At 50.0% G+C, this 17,802-nt stretch overlaps 1 long non-coding RNA gene across 1 annotated transcript; it reads right to left on the minus strand.

Moving 5' to 3' along the window:
• Nucleotides 1–7,851: 7,851 nt before the first annotated feature.
• LOC142254574 (uncharacterized) lies at nt 7,852–9,099 on the minus strand. The gene is made up of 3 exons (XR_012727260.1): nt 9,036–9,099; nt 7,972–8,094; nt 7,852–7,882 (listed from the first exon to the last, which is right to left on the minus strand). It is a non-coding gene; the product is annotated as an uncharacterized LOC142254574 (long non-coding RNA).
• Nucleotides 9,100–17,802: the final 8,703 nt, after the last annotated feature.

The raw sequence follows: 17,802 nt of genomic DNA on the forward strand, positions 1-17,802 counted from the left end.
TTAGAGCCTCATTGCGGCATAAGCCTATGTTGGGAAGCGGTAGGTAGGGTTAGGCGAACGGTGCCTGTCACGCCAAGATTCGTGGCTCGGCACATCAGGGTCAGGCGCCGTGCTTCCCTCCTGCCATTCCAGTCTTGCTATAGCAGCCCAGTGGCGTTAACTGGGCTGCGGCTGCTGTACTTCCTTTCCGATTGTGCTCCCTACGCTCACAGACAACGCACCTGCTGCGCCACCTGTCCGATTGTGCCCCCTACGCACACGGACAACGCACCTGCTGCGCCACTTGTCCGATTGTGCCCCCTACGCACACGGACAACGCACCTGCTGTGCCACCTGTCCGATTGTGCCCCCTACGCACACGGACAACGCACCTGCTGCGCCACCTGTCCGATTATGCCCCCTACGCACACGGACAACGCACCTGCTGCGCCACCTGTCCGGTTGTGCCCCCTACGCGCACGGACAGTGTACCCCAGGACCCCTGTGGAGTTAACAGGGTGTTCCTTATCCTCCTCGGCTTCCCGGTCAACGCTACTGGTGTACCCATCTGGCCTGACGTGTCCTACACACACGTGGCCAGTCGAGAGGTGGCCACAAACGCTAATCAGAGGACCGCTCGGCCTGACGTGTCCTACACACGTGGCCGACAGGGCGCTTTCGTGGCGGTCTTCCGGTCAACGCTACCTGGTTACCACCCGGCCTGACGTGTTTCCTGCACACGTGGTTGGTGTAGCGCTAGGTGCACCAAAACGCTAATCGGGTTGTCGTCCGGTCTGACGTGCCCCAACACACGTGACCGGTTCCCAGAGATCCTGGGTTATCTCAGAGCCATCCAGCTCTATAGTCTCCGCCTAACCCTCAGGTGCCAGCAGCTCCTTTGTCATCTGGAGCACGGTGGGCCCCGACTGGCGATTAGGATATATACCCCCTGGTCCTAATCTGCCGGTCCCCCCGTAACAGTAAGACTGCGCCAGGGTCTGGCTGGCATGGCGGAGATGGAGCAGCTACGTCAGTTCATGCTGCAGCTTGATGCCAGAGTGAGGTCTCTGGAGAAGTCTGCTCTTGCTGCTGATATGGATGATGTGGTGGCTCAAGCGGCTGCAATGGTGTCAGTCACCAAGCCTACTCCAACCCTCCCTCACCTCTCGCTGCCCAACAAGTTTACGGGGAACAGCAAGGCATGTAGGGGATTCGTGAACCAGTGCTCAGTCCATCTAGAGCTGTTGGCTGCACGGTTTCCTACAGAGAGGTCGAAGGTGGGGTTTATCATCTCCTTGCTCTCTGATAGAGCACTGGAGTGGGCTACACCATTGTGGGAGAGGAATGACCCCATAGTACAGGACTCTAAGGAGTTTTTGGAGTCCTTGCGACAAGTGTTCCTGGGGCCTCAGGTCACTCACGACTCGGCCCTACAGCTACTGACTTTGGAGCAGGGGGCGTACCTCCTCAAGTCAATATGCTGTGAGTTTCAGGACACTTGCTGCAGAACTGGGGTGGTCAGAGAGGACTCTCATTCCACTGTTCTGGAGGGGATTAGCCTCGCACGTGAAGGACGCATTAGCGTCGCGTGAGGTACCAACTACCCTTGAGGGCCTCATGACTCTGGCTACCCGCATTGACGTGCGGACCTCCGAACGTCAGCTGGAGCGCAGGTCAGAGGGTCGTTCAGCCACTGTCGTGGTCTCTCCTACTGCACCTCCCTTAGAGGACATCTCTGTCCCTATGGACATCTCTAGGGTTGGTGTTGCTAGGTCTTCGAGTCGCAAGGGCATTTCCTGTTTCGCTTGTGGGCAGTATGGTCATTATGCCAACCGTTGCCCAAAGCGTCAGGATAAGCGACCATGATTGGTGACCATAGCTGGAAGTAGACTGGACTCTGCGTCATCCATTAGGGTGACGTTTCCCGCGTCCATTTCCTTTAAGGGGTCAACATGGTCCACAAGGGCAAGTGTGGACACAGGTGCTGGGGATAGTTTCATCTCCTCCTCTTTTGCCCGGCGGCATGCCATCCCGCTGGTGCAAATGCCAAGGCCAGTGAGAGTCCGTGTGGTGGATGGGTCCTTGTTGCCCAAAGTAATTCACCAGCGGACAGTGCCCATTACCCTTGCCATGTCATATGGGCATAGGGAGACCATTTCATTTCTGGTTCTCCCTAAGGGTGCAGATGATATTCTGCTGGGTATTCCTTGGTTGAAGCGGCATTCCCCACATATCGACTGGTCGTCTGGGGTGATTACGCGGTGGAGCGAGTCTTGTAGCTCCCACTGCATGTCTCCATCTTCCGCCCGTCGCTCAGTGGTATCTGTGGCGACTATAGACCATTCGAGTGGGAGGGCCGCTAGAGGGGGGGGTACTGTTACGAACCGGCGCCACCATAGCCGCAAGCAGCTTGCTGCGGTTCCTGTTGCGCCCAGGCGCCGGCTGCCATTCTTGGCCATGCCTCGGGTCGTCCAGTTGGCTGTTCCTTCTACCACGTCTAAGTGTGGAGAGGCAGCTAGTGCGCATGCGTGCGCCGATTTACCCCAGCCAGAGTTTAAGCCCGGTGTTTTGCATAGTGAGCATGCTCAGCCTGTTTGTGTTATGTCTGAGACTAAGTCCTCAGTTCAGGCTACTGAGCATGCTCAAACTGATAGTCTGCTTTCTAAGCCTGTGGCTCAGGCTACTGAGCATTCTCAGGCACTTAGTGCATCAGAGGCTAGGTCCGGTAAGGACCTCACTGAGTATGTCCGTGAGGTGGCAGGTCCTGATAGGGCAGAGGGTGTCAGGTGTCCTGATGACGTGGCAACTCCGGACTGGCTCGCAGAGGCCCGCCCCTATGATCTGGCACCTCAGTATTGGTCGTCAGACGATGACTGGTGAAGTGTTTGGGGCGTGGCTGCCATGAGGTCATCAATGACGTGGCGGTTCCGGATAAGTCGCATGTGACGTCACTGATGACATGGCACTCTGCCATTGGACCTTGGTGGTTCCACCCTGGGATGGAGGCGGACCCAGGTTATAAAAGGGGCTGGAGACAACATGGAGGTGCGCAGTCTTCACTTTTGCTCAGTCAGAGCACACCTCCATGTTAGAGCCTCATTGCGGCATAAGCCTATGTTGGGAAGCGGTAGGTAGGGTTAGGCGAACGGTGCCTGTGACGCCAAGATTCGTGGCTCGGCACATCAGGGTCAGGCGCCGTGCTTCCCTCCTGCCATTCCAGTCTTGCTATAGCAGCCCAGTGGCGTTAACTGGGCTGCGGCTGCTGTACTTCCTTTCCGATTGTGCTCCCTACGCACACGGACAACGCACCTGCTGCGCCACCTGTCCGATTGTGCCCCCTACGCACACGGACAACGCACCTGCTGCGCCACCTGTCCGATTGTGCCCCCTTTGCACACGGACAACGCACCTGCTGTGCCACCTGTCCGATTGTGCCCCCTACGCACATGGACAACGCACCTGCTGCGCCACCTGTCCGATTGTGCCCCCTACGCACACGGACAACGCACCTGCTGCGCCACCTGTCCGGTTGTGCCCCCTACGCGCACGGACAGTGTACCCCAGGACCCCTGTGGAGTTAACAGGGTGTTCCTTATCCTCCTCGGCTTCCCGGTCAACGCTACTGGTGTACCCATCTGGCCTGACGTGTCCTACACACACGTGGCCAGTCGAGACGTGGCCAGAAACGCTAATCAGAGGACCGCTCGGCCTGACGTGTCCTACACACGTGGCCGACAGGGCGCTTTCGTGGCGGTCTTCCGGTCAACGCTACCTGGTTACCACCCGGCCTGACGTGTTTCCTGCACACGTGGTTGGTGTAGCGCTAGGTGCACCAAAACGCTAATCGGGTTGTCGTCCGGTCTGACGTGTCCCAACACACGTGACCGGTTCCCAGAGTTCCTGGGTTATCTCAGAGCCATCCAGCCATCCAGCTCTATAGTCTCCGCCTAACCCTCAGGTGCCAGACGCTCGAGTGGGAATTTTTCGCGCCCAAGATGGCGGCTTCTCCAAATTTCCGGCCGGACACCTCTGGCGGTCACACAAGGCGTAGTTCCACCAGTTGGTAGAACGGTAGGATCCTGTTCGTGACGCCAAGTTGTCGCGGGCGGAGGAGGGGACGCTGCGCTCTCCCACTGCTCGGGTCCAGCTGCTGCTGCTGCTGCTCGGTGGTGGCTCGAGCCGTGGGCCGGATCCCGGGGACTCGAGCGGCGTTCCTCGCCCGTGAGTGAAAAGGGGGTTTTGATTGTGGGGATTTGGTTATTGTCCGTGACGCCACCCACGTTTGTGGTGATATTGGTGACACCACCGCTGCTCTAGACGGGAATCCCAGGAGCGGTGACAAGGAGCAGCTTTGTTGTTAGTTCTCCTGTCCGTGGGTAGGGGGTTGGTTGTCCCGGGGCCCGGTGATGGGGTAGGGATGGATGACAGGCGGGTTACAGGGCCTGTTGAGGTGCAGGGTCGCGGGGGCAGCGCTGTGCCGCACGGCACGGTGGTACTCACTCAGCCAATGATGAGGACACAGTTCTCGGTAAAACACACGGCTGGATGGACGGGTCCCACAGACAGCTGCGGTATTGTTTCTCCCGGCAGGTTGATGGTGACTGCCTTTCCCTGCACCTATGTAGTGTAACGGTTTCAATGGGTTCCCACCGGTAACCCGCTCCCCAGCTTGGATGGGTGCTGAAGGTGTAAGACCTGTTAACATTTACATATATAGATTAGAAGACTGTGGACTTTTCCTTGTTGTGCTGCCACCTGCTGTCAGAACAAAGAACAGCGGGCACAAACCCCCTGCTGCTTGATTTACTTGGTACAGTCCTGAACAGGATGTGAAGAGGAGCTAGTTTTGTTTGGTAGCTGTTTTATGCAGAGAGGTGTGTGTTCGGACGTGCTGAAGAAGGCAAGGCCGCATTCTGCCCTGCTGAACAAGGTCCAAGTACCTGAGTGTTGCGTGACATCTCCCAAAGACACAGATCCAAGCAAGGCTGGATGTGGAGCGAGGTGCCAGACAGCACGGGCAAATTACAGATCCGGGACAAAGACTGAACTTTAGAGGTGTCTGCGGCGGAATATGGGCCCCAACGGTGACGAGGTACCCCACGCTGAAACCTGCAGTTAAGTGTGCACACTACTTTTAGTTAGGGACAGATAGGAAAAGACTCTGCACTCTGTTATACGAGTAAGGTAACAAGGACCCTGCGTTTTTTTTTGCTTAATAAGGATTTCCTGTGTTTTGCTTTTGGGAGTACAATCTGAGGCTTCCCACCCTTGACAAGCTATTCAAAGTGGTTGTATGTATATTACATTATATCTACTGCTGTGCACCTTCCCGCTTTTCTTCCCCTCCTTTCCTGCACTATTCCTCCACCTGTGTTGTGCAATATGTTATTAAATTTGCATTGATTAACCCCCGTGGTTCCGTGCAGTCCTTGCGTCTCCCTTTACCTGCAGGTTATTACAAAGGAGCCCCTTTTGCCCGCAGGCTCTGGCCCTGGGAACTTTAGCCTTGGCGGTGACTGTTTCCCTCTCTCGGTTGGACGGTTGCCTTCTGTCGGGACTTGGCTGCTGGGAAACCCAGGAGGTTCCCTTCGCTAACGGATTTGGCAAATTCACGGCGACTCCTAGCCTTGTCAGGGTCCGTAAGCCCCTGCCGGATGGTGCTGGCTTCTCTTTGCGTACCGGTCCGGTACCGCCGGGCCTCCGCCCGTCCACGGTCCTTACGGTTAGCTCCAATAGGCCACTGCTGCAGACGGTCACCACCGTCTGCCAACCTTGCTGGACGTGCCCGGGCTCCAACCCGGACACCTGCAGTAGCTCAGCACACTTTTACTCGCTGCACTTAACTTTGCTCTGCACTCAAGCTCTGCCTGAGCTAAACTGACTACAGTTTCCTGCCTCCAGGACTGTGAACTCCTCGGTGGGCGGAGACCAACCGCCTGGCTCCACCTCCTAGTGTGGACATCAGCCCCTGGAGGAAGGCAACAAGGGTTTTGTGTCTGACTTAGGTGTGCCTGACCGGGAGTGTGGGGTGTGTAGATGTTGTTCTCTGTGGCCCCTGGCTTGTCCAGGGTGCCACACGACCTTTTTCTGCGATTACAGCTGCAGTCGCTTGGGGCTTGTGTCTATCAGTTTTGCACATCCAGAGACTGAAATTCTCGCCCATTCTTCCTTTGTAAACAGCTGGAGCTGAGTGAGGTTGGATGGAGAGCGTTTGTGAACAGCAGTTTTCACCTCTTTCCACAGATTCTCGATTGGATTCAGGTCTGGACTGTGACTTGGCCATTCTAACACCTGGATACATTTATTTGTGAACCATTTCATTGTAGATTTTGCCTTATGTTTGGGATCATTGTCTTGTTGGAAGACAAATCTCCGTCCTACTCTCAGGTCTTTTACAGACTACAACAGGTTTTCTTCAAGAATGGTCCTGTATTTGGCTCCCTCCATCTTCCCATCAATTTTAACCATCTTCCCTATGCCTGCTGAAGAAAAGCAGGCCCAAACCATGAGGAGGCCACCACCATGTTTGACAGTGGGGATGGTGTGTTCAGGGTGATGAGCTGTGTTGCTTTTACGCCAAACTTATCGTTTGGCATTGTGCTCAAATAGTTCGATTTTGGTTTCATCTGACCAGAGCACCTTCCTCCACATGTTTGGTGTCTCCCAGGTGGCTTGTGGCAAACTGTAAAGAACACTTTTTATGGATATCTTTGACAAATGGCTTTCTTCTTGCCACTCTTCTATAAAGGCCAGTTTTGTGCAGTGTACGACTGATTGTTGTCCTATGGACAGACTCTCCCACCTCAGCTGTAGATCTCTGCAGTTCATCCAGAGTGATCATGGGCCTCTTGGCTGCATCTCTGATCAGTCTTCTCATTGTTTGAGATGAATGTTTGGATGGACAGCCGGGTCTTGGTAGATTTGCAGTGGTATGATACTCCTTCCATTTCAATATGATCGCTTGCACAGTGCTTCTTGGGATGTTTCAAGTTTTGGTAATCCTTTTTGGAACCAAATTTCGGCTTTAAACTTCTCCACAACAGTATCATGGACCTTCCTGTTGTGTTCCTTGGCCTTCATGATGCTTTCTGTGCTTTAAACAGAACACTAGGAAATCTTGTGTCTAGGGTGAGGGACCACGAGGCCTACCGCTGGCTCCTGATGTCCCTCACCAACCTATATAGGTTCTGCACCTATTGACTCCTATGGGGTTTGAGGTCCGGGGTCAAGTTCACGTGCCGAGCTGGACTTTTAACTACAGTTTGGCAGAACCCAGTGAACACGAACATCCAGAGGTCCGCTCATCCCTCCTCCCGAATACTCCCTCCAGTCACTTATCATTATGTAACATAATTCTATACATTAAAGTCACAACCAGACATAGAGACTGTTAATATGATTTATTTTTATGAATATTTTATGTAAATTCCCTATCAGAATGTTTTTGCAGTGTGGGAGGAAACCGGAGAACCCGGAGGAAACCCACGCAAACACGGGGAGAACATACAAACTCCTTGCAGATGGTGTCCTTGGTGGGATTTAAACCCAGGACCCCACTGCTGCAAGACTGCAGTGCTAACCACTGAGCCACCGTGCCGCCCGTATGTGGAATATGTGAGAACATCGTTTGGAGCTGCAGCCGATCTCAGGATCTCTGCACATGATGGATCTGTCTCCATGGAGCCGATGAGAATCTGTGGATCTTGATGGAAATGACCTGGAACTTGTGTAGATTTCTGGAAAGAGAAGACGACAAGATATTACATCCCATCAACAGATTCCTAAAGGAAATACAAAGGAGCTGAAGACTGGAAGAAAAGAAGCAAATTCTAATATCTACTTACATGAAGCGCAGGTCGCTCTGATCCAATTCCTCAATGGTTTATAGACTTGGACCTTCTGTCTGTAAAAAGGAAAAAAAACCCAATATTATATTGCATGTAATCTACAGATCATGGGGCGGAGAGAGAAGAGGAAATGAGGGGAACTCACCATCCGCTGTTTTGGGATGTCCATGTTCATGGTCCTTCATGCTTGGTGAGAAGTGACCAAAGAGACCAGAACAACAGGAAGATAAAGAGGATTTTTGTCCAGCCTTCAAAATAATGCAGATTTCTGTGAAGAGAAAATGACAAATCATTATATCCAGTGGCGCAACTAGAGTTCGATGGGCCCCGCTGTAAGTTTTGGACCTCACCCCCCCATCTTCCCATGCTCTGCTTAACCGCTTTCCCTCAGCACCTGGTTTTCCATGCTTTGCTATACATCTTTCCCTCAGCACCCAGCTTTCCTAAATCCCTGCTTTAATCTTTTCCTCAGCACCCAGCTTTCTTATGCTCTGCTATATGTCTTTCTCTCAGCATCCAGCTTTCCCATGCTTTGTTATACATTTTTCTCTCACCACCCAGCTTTCCTATCCTCTGCTATATATCTTTCAGCACCCAGCTTTCCCATGATATCAGAAAATGAGAACGTTGGGTGCTGTGAGAAAGATGTATTGCAGAGCATGGGAAAGCTGGCTGATAAAAGAAAGATGTATAGCAGAGCATGAGAAATCTGGTTGATGAAAAAAAAATGTATAGCAGGGCATGGGAAAGTTGAGTGATGAGATAAAGATGTATAGCAGAGCATGGGAAAGCTGGATGCTGAAAGATGTATAGCAGAGCATGGAAAAGCTGGGTTCTGAGAGAAATATGTATAGAGTAGAGCATAGGAAAGCTGGGTGATGAAAGAAAAATATATAGCAGAGCATGGGAAAGTTGGGTGCTGAGAGAAAGATGTATAGCAGAGCATGGGAAAGCTGGATGCTGAAAGATGTATAGCAGAGCATGGAAAAGCTGGGTGCTGAGGGAAAGCACTTCTTTCACTCAGTAACCAGCTTTCCTAACCCATGCTTGTATCTTTGTCCCTATTCTGGTATTATATAGCACCCTGTACCCCCCAGGCCCCGCAGAGGTCCCGACCATGATCGTTCCACCCCTGATTTTATCATATGAATAAATTCCTAGTAAAATGAGCTGGAGACTAAAAGAAATGGAATCCTAATATTTACTTACATGAAGTACAGGTTGTTGTGATCTAATTATTCTTTGTTTTCCAAACTTTTTTTGACTTTCCTTCTACAAAGAGGAGAAAGCAGCGATTATTTCTATGTTACATGTAATATACATATGACTGGACAGAGGGGTGAGTGATGACTTACCGTCCGGTGTTAGGGGTATGTCCTGTGTTTAGCCCTTCATGTTAGATATTGACCAAAGCTGATGGTAAACTAGAGAACAGAACAGCAAGAAGTTAAAGACGACATTTTTTTTTTATAGCCTTCAAATTAGTTGTAATGAATGCAGGGTCCCTTACCTGGGCTGGAATTCAAGATGGTCTCTTCCACTGCCCGCACCATGGACATCTTAAGATGTCATTGTGGTGCGCGTCTGAAGCAGTGGTTACGGCACAGGGGGCAGTGAGGGCTGGAGCGCAGCCAGTCAGAAATGCAACCTGGATGGAAGAAGTGGTTGCACGGGATGACTGTGAGCTGCTCTCCGATCTGATAGTCCTCTATACATATGGGACATCTCTCGCCCTCCTCCTGTGAGGTTACATTCCTTGTTGGGAGTCTCGCAATTTGGCGAGCTCTCCAGCTAATCCTACCACGCCTTCTCCTCGGCACAGGTACATTTTGTACAGGTGGCTCCACCTGTGGCAGTGGTGGTGGGATCACAGGCTCTGCCTGCGGTTGAATAGGTGCGTTGATGGATGGTGATGGCCCCGCAGGGGCTGGTCTTAGAGGAGAGCGGCTTCTATCTCTACTCCTGCCACTGCTGCCCTCTGCTGTTGAGCTGGAGGGCCCGGCAGGGGCTGGTGTTAGAGGAGAGCGGCTTCTTTCTCTGCTCCTGCCCCTGCTGCCCTCTGTTGTTGAGCTGGAGGGCCCGGCAGGGGCTGGTCTAGGAGGAGAGCGGCTTCTTTCTCTACTCCTGCCACTGCTGCCCTCCGCTGTTGAGCTGGAGGGTTCGGCAGAGGCTGGTCTTAGAGGAGAGCGGCTTCTTTCCCTGCCCTCTTGTCCCCTACGGTGTAGAGGATCTCTGGCAGGTCTCCCTCTCCTCTGAGTGACAGCATTGCTGTCTCTCTGATGTCCACGGGGAGGTCTTCTCTGATGTCTTTCTTGAGACCTCAACCTATGGACAGTTATGGCCTGACCTATAAAGAAATGATAAATTATCACAATTATTTCCAATTTTGTAAAATACTTATGGCCTATAGGGATCAGCCCATCTGCTGCTGCTGTGTTTAGGGAGAGGAGAACACTAGAAACAAATTGCCTTATTGTGGACTTTAGTTTACCTGCAGTTTCTATCCTAAAATGTGGCCCATCATACACCATGATATATCCTCCCAGGAATGCCCTATAGCAGAGATCTCAAACATGTGGCTGCGGGCTGCATGCAGCCCCTCAGGCTGCTTCTTGCGGCCAGCAGGCACGTGGATCAGTAACGATCGCAGCCGGTGCAGGGGCCGCAGCCGTCAGTGCTTTTTTTCAGATGAACGTTTTTCTGGAGCTGTGAAGCAAGCAAGCAACTGACCTATTTGACCTCAGTTGCTTGCCTCTGATTGGCCAGCGGCCGCTATTGGAATAGTTGGGCAAAGAGAACTTGACTTGTGCAGCGCCGGCAGAACATTTATCTGAATTTCAGATGAAGCTCTGACAATGGCTGCGAACATTACCAGGTCTACGTGCCTGCAAGCCGCGTAGAATAGCACAACAGGGGACCAGGATGGGACATTGCTACAAGAAGAGGTCCAGTAAAGGGGACATTACTACAAGAAGAAGACCTGCATGGGCACATTACTACAGGATGGCCACAAGGATGGGGCACATTACTTCAGGATGGGGACCAGGATGGGCACATTACTACAAGAAGGGGACAAGGATGGGCACATTACTACATGATGAGGACCACAATGGGGCACATTACTATGGGATGGGGACAAGGATGGGGCACATTACTACAAGAAGTGGACCAGGATGGGTTCATTACTACAGGATGGAGACAAGGATGGGCACATTACTACAGGATGGGCACAAGGATGGGGCACATTACTTCAGGATGGGGACCAGGATGGGCATATTACTACAAGATGAGGACCAGGATGGGCACATTACAACAAGAAGGGGACAAGGATGGGCACATTACTACAGGATGAGGACCACAATGGGGCACATTACTACGGGATGGGAACAAGGATGAGGCACAATAATACAAGAAGGGGACAAGGATGGGTACATTACTACAGGATGGAGACAAGGATGGGCACATTACTACAGGGTGAGGACCACGATGGGGACAGGGACTGGGCACAAGGGCACATTACTACAAGAAGGGAACAAGAATGGGCACATTACTACAGGATGGGGACATTACTACAGGATGGGGACAAGAATTTGCACATTACTACAGGATGGGGACAAAGATAAGCACATTACTACAAGGAGACAAGAATGGGCATATTACTACAGAATGGTTAGCAGGATAGTGACAGTACTAAAAGATGAGGACCACGACTGGAACACTACTACAAAATGTTGGCAAAAATTACTATATGGTGCCAATTGTAAATCTGTATTACTTACAAAAATGGGCTCAAATATATAAAAAAAGCATGATTGTTATTTTTTTACCAGCAAAAATGTGTGTGTGTGTGTGTGTGTGTGTGTGTGTGTGTGTGTATATATATATATATATATATATATATATATATATATGTATATGTATGTATATATACTATATATCTTTTATTTTTTAAAAAAAACCAAAAACTGTACATTGTTCTAATAAACTAAACAAAGTTCAAAAATGATGATCCAAAGCTGTATAGAAAAAAATATGGTACCAATAAAAATGTCACTTTGTCCTGAAAAGAGTGCGGCCCCCAATTGTTTATTTCTGTGTGGCCCTTATACCCAGCCGAGTTTGAGCCCCCTGCCCTATAGGGTGTGAATATTGTCTCTTGTCCCCAAATATTTCACTTACCTCGATTTTGTGGTCGGCGCAGCCATGCTTCATTGTCAGCAATCAGCTGACGCAGCTCCCGGGCACTCATGTCTTATGTACCTGAAGCTGATAGAATTTGGAGAATTGAGCTCTCCGGGCACCGGTATTATTGTGCCCTGATCAAAGATCAATAACAAGTAATAGGAAGTAAACACTAGATGTGGAGCACAAACTAGATCACTCTTCCAGAACCAAAGTGAAGTGTCAGCAAAAGCATCAACTCAAGAAATGGCAGTGATGTCACTGTGCGGGGGGCTTATATACCCTCCGGCATTCCATTCCATTATGACATCATCATATAGAACCCCGAGCATTGTGACATCACAGCAGCCGGCCGCCATGTTTGCTGCCAACCGATGAATGTTGTCAGAGAATGTGGAATATAAATATTCTGTCTGTTTTTTTATAATATAAATGTATATAAATCTGTGCATTGGAAAAGATTTATATAAACAGGTTTTCTCATTGTTTGTAAATAGTAAATATTTTGCTTGATAGATAATATATATTATTTATTGTATAAATTGTTAATTATTAAACATTAGATGTCTATGGGGAATATCTATTATATAAAGCTAAGTGTGTGTGCGTGTGTGTGTGTTTGTGTGTCCGCTAAAGGAATCCACACTGTCGCATGTACAATCACGAAATTTTGCACAGACACTCCATGTGACTCAGGGAACATCATAGAGTATGTTTTTAGGGGAAATTTTAACCTCGTGCTTTCCAGTTATTCGCCAAAAAACCTGCCTCCATTAAAGTCAATGGAGCTGGGAGCCACAGTGCAGCCAGAACGTTAGAAGAATGTTGGCGTGTTACAATTCAGCCAGGGAAAGAGACAGACAGGCAGGGAAAGAGACAGGGACAGAGGCAGACAGGGACAGAGGCAGACAGGGACAGAGACATGGAAAGAGACAGAGACGGAGACGGAGACTGGGAGACAGTTACTATCCTGGGAAACGCCGGGTACTACAACTATTTCTTTATAATATTACTTGTGGGTGCTACACTATTGTTAAACAATACACAATTCAACTGCTGCAGAACCTCTTCAACTCAGACTGACAACACCTGCAGTGTGTATTATGATGTTCTGCAGCAGCTGAGGTTTGTGTCATGTGAATCTCAGGCAGCTGAGGGGAGATATTATTTTATTTTTTGGCACAGTAGTAGCAACTTACTATAATAGTAATGAGAAGCCCCCGACCTCTGCAGGAAGAGTTATGGAGCATCACATTGTCCTATATGTAAGCAGTGTGGTGACAAAGCTCGTGGGCCCCAGTGCAAGTGTGTCGTCCAGGGTTATGGGGTACTCGGTCCCGGGCGGTGTATAGCTGGAGAATGTCCCTTTGGTGGCCGTTGCCTGGTCCCGTGCCCTGGGTGCTTTTTGAAAAGGGGATATTTACAGGGGATTCTTGAATAAAGTTTATACGTATCGCCACTTGCGGTGTTGCGGCTATGTGGATAGAGCCGCCGCTGCACAATGTTCACAACTGGGGCTGGTGGTAATTGCAGCCTGGATGTTAGGCCCTTCGCAAGCAGGGCCAGACCCCAGAGGATAGGTGTTGCAGGTGGGTGTTGAAAGAAGGTAGGCCATAATGGGAGTTTGGTGTAACTGGTTCTTTTTACTCACTGCACGCTGGTAACTGGTCACCCGAGACTGGCTGGTCTTAACCGCAGGTACCCTTAGGCTCAGTGTCGGTTTAGTGACCTGGTGGCTTCTTTCCCCTGCACCTGTCTTTGGTTGGTGGGTCCCCGTGGCGTAGAGCGGCTGGGGGTCCCCTCCTGGTTGTCTTCTTCAGCAGTCCTTATGACGGTAGCGTGAACCCTGTGGGGTTGAAGTCTCTTATCCTGTCCCCGATTCTCCCTTTGCTACTGAGTCCCGAACTTCAAGGTTAGTGAGGTCCTTGATGGTCCCCTAACTGTGCAGATTTTATCAGGTCTGCCTGGAGTTTTTGCCTGACCTAGGATTCTGTACCCCATTGATGCATAGTTCCGGGAGTACTCCACCGGCAACTAACCGCCTAGGCCCTCAGGTCACTTCTTCACTGTCTCCTCTGTCTGACTCCTCACCGTCCGCCCCTCCCACCTGGTTGTCTAGTGGACTGGTATTGCTCCACCTCTAGGCGGCCATCCATTGGTCCGACCCTAGCTTTATACCATTCTATGGTAGATACCTGAGGAAAAACTGGGATTTTCTAGAGTGTTTGTGTGTTACCGGCACTGATTTTCTGGATCCCTAGGGAGTATGCCCTGCATCCCGATGGGGATGCAGTTCCTTGTAGCTCACTGATGGCTTCAAGGGCACTACATTCCCCCTTGGTTAATTCCAGCACGTCCTCGGGCTGCAAGTGATACAGGTTACACTTTTTATTTTTCACGCATAACATAACAGGTCTTCCCACTCAGGGGAGGTTCAGACTTTAACGTTTCATAAACTGGAGTACCCCTTTCCCTTCACCCACCACCCAAAAGTCCTGGTCCCAGAACCCTCTCGGAGGAAGGTCAGCGGTCTCTTTGGTGACCAGGTCTCGGCCTACTCCACCGCAGACCTTTCCTCCCATCTTCCTCTGCTTGGAGGCGGTGTTAACAGGGTCCACTGTTTAGGGTGTACTGTGGTGATGCACAATTGGTGCAACTTTTTACATTTAATGTTTTTGGCTGCTGCCAGTCCTGCAGCCTGGGTCAATTTTCATCAACTCAAAACTTGTTAACTTTTCAGCACACATTTATCTGAAACAGTCAACAATAAACAAACAAGCGGTAGTGCAACGGGTCATAGCAACCAAGGTGTTGGAAAGGGGCCATCTGGTTCATTTGGCCTCCTGCGATCAGCATTTTTAGTGTTTAAGAGTGGAAAATATCAAACGTTTTATTTTTTTTTATATTTTGCTCAATTAAAAACAAATAATAATATTTAAGCAAAACATTAAAACATTAATACTTCACATCTTTTCAGTTGACTTTTTCTTTTTGTTGGCTTACACCTTCCCTTTAAGGCACATGTCACCCGGTTTACCCGAGTCCAGTTCAATCCTGTTCATAACGCCAGGAAAAAGGGTTGTGTCGCCCAGGGTTATGGGGTACTCGGTCCCGGGCAGTGTATAACTGAGAAATGTCACTCTGGTGGCCGTTGCCCGGTTCCGTGCCCTGGGCCCTTTTTGGTAAAGGTGGATATTTACAGGGGATTAGACTAGTGTTCACTTGTGACGCCACTTGCAGTGTTGCGGCTATGTGAATGGAGCCACCGCTGCACAATGCCCACTGCTGGGGCTGGTGTTAATGGCAGCCTGGATGGTAAGCCCTCCGCAAGCAGGGCCGGCCCTAGAGGGTAGGATTTGTGACAGATGTTAGAAGAAGGGAGTCCACACCAAAGTTCAGTGCAACTGGTTTTTACTCACTACTGATGATAACTGGTTAGCCAAAGCCGGCTGGTTTCACCTCCAGGTTCTCTTGTTTCCAGTGCCAGTTAGTAATCTGGTGCCTTCTTCCCCTGCACCTGTCTCTGGTTAGTGGGTCCTCGTGGCGTAGAGCAACTGGGGGTCCCCATCTGGTGGTGTTGTTGCACTGCTGTCCACCTGACGGTAGTGTGAACCCTGTGGGGTTGGAGTCTCTGGTCCTGTCCCGGATTCTCCCTTTGCTACTAAGTCTTCGGATTCTTAGGGTCAGCAAGGTCCTTGATGGTCCCGTGGCTGTACAGGTGTTAACAAGCCTGCCTGGAGCTTCTGCTTGTCCTAGGGTCCTGTACCCCGTTGGTGCGTAGTTCCGGGAGTACTCCATCGTACTCCACCGGCAACTACTCTCCTGAGCTCCAGGTTACTGCTCACTACTGGACAGTCACTTCCCATTCACCTTCTCTCCTTCACCTCCACTGTCTTACTACTACTACTACTACTACTGTCTTATTCTGTCCACAGTCTGCCCCTCCTACCGGGTCCTACCTAGATGATCGATGCTGCAGGGAGTGGGGAAAGGTGAGTATAAACGTTTATTTTTTGTGTGCCATAGAATACAGGCCATATACCAGGATGGGAGTATATGAGCAGGATGGCAGTATATAGCAGGATGGGGGGTATATGAGCAGGATGGGGTTATATGAGCAGGATGGGGGTTATATGAGCAGGATGGGGGGTATATAGCAGGATGGGGGTATATACAGTAGCAGGATAGGGGGTATATGAGCAGGATAGGGGTATATGAGCAGGATGGGGGGTATATGAGCAGGATGGGGGGTATATGAGCAGGATGGTGGTATATAGCAGGATGGGGGTATATGAGTAGGATGGGGGTATATAGCAGTATGGGGGGTATTTATCCGGATGGGGGTATTTATCCGGATGGGTGTATTTATCAGGATGGGGGTATATATCAGGATGGGGGCTATACCAGGATGAGGGACATATATAAAAGGATGCAGATCATATACAAGGCAGGAGGATCATTACCAGGATGCGGCACCTTAGTAGAGAATTTGGGGACATTACCCCCATAACAGTGTCAGCAGCAGATCCTCGCCCCATTACAGTGTGTCTTGACCACATTTTTTGCTTAAAATTTTATTTTCCTATTTTCCTCCTCTGAAACCAGGGTGCGTCTTATAGTCCGATGCGTCTTATAGTCCGATGCGTCTTATAGTCCGATGCGTCTTATAGTCCGAAAATACAGTATTTGGTCAGTATTTTACCTCAGTGTTTGTAGCCCAAACCAGGAGTGGAACAATCACAGGAAAAGTAGAATAGAAACACGGCACCACTTCTGTATTAGTCTCCCACTCCTGGATTTGGCTACAGATACTGATGTAAGATACTGACCGCGTTTGGGGGGCACTTTTGTTGTAATCAAATTTTATGGCTGCAATGAAAGGGGAATCTAGGGGCTTCAATAGGAGGAAAATTATTTGGTAAGGGCTGTAAAGTTGTGAAATATGCTCTTCTGTGTCCCAGCTGAATATTTTTATTTATTATTATTAATTTATTTTTTGGGGGGGCGGGGCCCAATTAGAAATTCTGCTATGGGGCCCCATGATTTCTATGTACGCTCCTGTATATATTACAGTGCCTTGAAAAAGTATTTGACCCCCCCCATTCAAGTACATGTTATGCCAGACACAGACCTTGTATAATAGTAGTGATAAAAAGATGCCCTACACTGTTAATTACTTAAAGAGTCTTCTGCTAAGCTCTACAGACCAACCCCCACCTAATTCTGCTACACCCTCCCTCCTCGCTTCTCTTATTCTCTTGGGACTTCCTGGCAGATAATCACAGTTTAGGTCCTATCCCTTACATCGTGCTTACTGGTCGGACTTGTACAAATTAGATACCTTTCGGTCATTACCTTTAAATTATTATATCGCCAAAGGGCACAGTAGGCATATACAGTGCCTTGCGAAAGTATTCTGCCCCTTGAATTTTTCAACCTTTCCCAGATTTCAGGCTTCAAACATAAAGATAAAAATGTTAATGTTCTGGTGAAGAATCAACAACAAGTGGACATGTGGCGCCCCAGGACCTGGTCGCCACAACAGCATTGCCCTCCCAAAGGGTTAATGCTGAGCCTGGAGGTAATTGGGAAGTCTATTGGCCAGTAAGTTTAACATCCAACGCAGTTCTCCCTCCGGCCAGCAGGGGGAGCTCTGAACCTGGAATTCCAGGGAGCATTCCTTATGTCTGACCTGAGGGAGGAAGTAGTGTTCAGTCTGTAGAGAGAAGTGACAGCAAGCAGACGCAGAGTTTGCTGTCCTGTGGATCTGGGGCCAAGAGCTGGAGCAGCTTGG

The sequence above is a fragment of the Anomaloglossus baeobatrachus genome, chromosome 10 (genome assembly GCF_048569485.1).
Source record: "Anomaloglossus baeobatrachus isolate aAnoBae1 chromosome 10, aAnoBae1.hap1, whole genome shotgun sequence".
Taxonomy (NCBI): Eukaryota; Metazoa; Chordata; class Amphibia; order Anura; family Aromobatidae; genus Anomaloglossus; species Anomaloglossus baeobatrachus.